Raw genomic sequence first — 2220 nt, 5'->3', positions numbered from 1 at the left:
GCTTATGCTCTGACTCACCCTCCATGGACGAACCTTGCGCCCTGGATACTCGGGTTCAAATACCCATGGATTCGTTGTTTGCTTGTTGGCTTCATTAGAATTGCACGAGGGGGCCATCGATGCACTTAAAAACCTGGTTCAAAAACCTTTTTTACAATTTGACCCCTCAACAAGTTTAAAAATGACTATTTTAATTATTTTCTCAATAAAAAAATAGGTGAAAATTTATTGCTAAATATTATAATTTACCTTTTCTTTTCCATAAAACAAATTTGAAAAAAAGAATGAGAAAACCCAGGGAAAGCTCCAAGCTCGTTGGCAATGGGGAATTTACTAGGCCTGTGTAAAGCTCCAAGAAGAAACAAACTGATCGAGATCAGAACCGCCGCCGCCGCCACCACCACCACCACAATGGTTGTGGGTGGCCGGCAGACATAGTTGCAGCACCATTGCTTCCTTTTCCGCCATTAATTACGATCTCAATTACGTTACATATACAAATGTTATCAAATTTCATGTCAAATCGAGTTCATTAATTTCACTAATTAATTAATTAATTAATTAAAACCTGTTGAATTTAATTGAAAGAGGTCAAAAACCTGTGGATCCACCACCACCACCACCTGCTGGGGCCGTTTAATTCTCTTTATGATCATTTAATGCAAGTGAGGTTGAGATCTGTAAAAATGGCGAATGTGAAGTACAAAAAAAGATCGTTTCAGTATTAATTAGGGTTTCATTGATTTAGATTTGATGGTGGTGGTCGTTGTCGTGGTCGTGGGGTGGTTTGGTTTGCTTTATATTAAATTGGTACATTTTGGTATTAATTGTACAAACATTTCTTTAAGAAAACATTTTAATTTCAATTATTGTACATTTTATTATTTATATAAATGTTTCGGAATATATTTGTATTTTATAGTTAACGACGTGCATGCATAAGATTTTCAAAACGTGACCGACAACTGAACCATGTATTTTGAACTAACTGAAACGAGTTATTGAATAAACTCCTTAATTGCATAACATTAAATAAGTATAGAGGTTGGCAAGCAAGCCGTTGGACAAAGAAATCAAGGGCCTAGCTAGTTTTAACGATAAATGCATTTGAACTACGTGAACGACTTGACGGAAGGAAGGCTAGACATAGTAAATACTGTTGGAGTCTCAGATCAGTTACTTTTAAACAGTTTTTCTACAATATATTGGAACCATTATTCTTTTTTCAAGAACTATTTTAGAGTGTAATCTGATTTTTTTTTGGAGGAGGGGTTCCATGTACCTCAAACGGTGTCATAGTCAAGTTTGTCATCAATTAGTTCTTTTGGTAAGTGGTAATGTTAGATAACACTATCAAATTACAATTACAGTTCGATGGTATTATAGATCAAGGTTTGAACACAAGATTCAATCAATGGAGATTAATAGGGGTTGAGATTGATTTAATGAATGGAAGAATGACAAAACCAAGAATATATATATATAGAGAGAGAGGTGAATTATTATGCAACCTTTTACATTTGTACAACCAATATAACTCAATCTCAACCGTCCATTTAATTTGATGAATATATGTGATTTCATAAAAGTTTTGATTGTTTTCTAATATAAAGTATTTATCATAAATTAATAAGACATAGTCATCTTCCATAAATATTCAAATTATAATAAATGAACTCTCATCATTTCTATAAATATCTCAATTGATTGGGTTGCATTATTTGTACAAATGTGATGGATTGTATTTTAAACGTATGTATATGGGTATAATCATTTGAAAACTCATATATTATGATGAGAACTTTTATAGTAAGGTACTATTTCATTTAACGTATTGATGATCATATATTTATTTCACTATGTATTTTCTTCATATATATGTTATTCACAATGTGAATTTTTTTTGCGTGCAACTTTTATTTCACGAAGATGTTAAAAAGGTTCACATTGTGAAACAATATATAATTAATGGACATTCTAAATTCTAGTCTTAAATGAAAAATAATCATATGAATTAGCAATTGGTTATCTATATAGAGGAGCGTTCAAATAAAAACCACTTAATTTGTAAAAACCGTGAAAACCTCATTCAACCAATCATAATTTTTCATTTTGTTCATTTTTTTTGTAATTATGAGAGGTTAATTAACCATTTTTATTGTTGAGGGTGTTAATCATGGATATTATCATCTTCATTATTTTAATTTTAGAGAAATACAT

Source organism: Cynara cardunculus (assembly GCF_001531365.2).
Source record: "Cynara cardunculus var. scolymus isolate 2C chromosome LG 11, CcrdV1, whole genome shotgun sequence".
Lineage (NCBI taxonomy): Eukaryota > Viridiplantae > Streptophyta > Magnoliopsida > Asterales > Asteraceae > Cynara > Cynara cardunculus.
Note: the sequence above shows the minus strand (reverse complement) of the source record.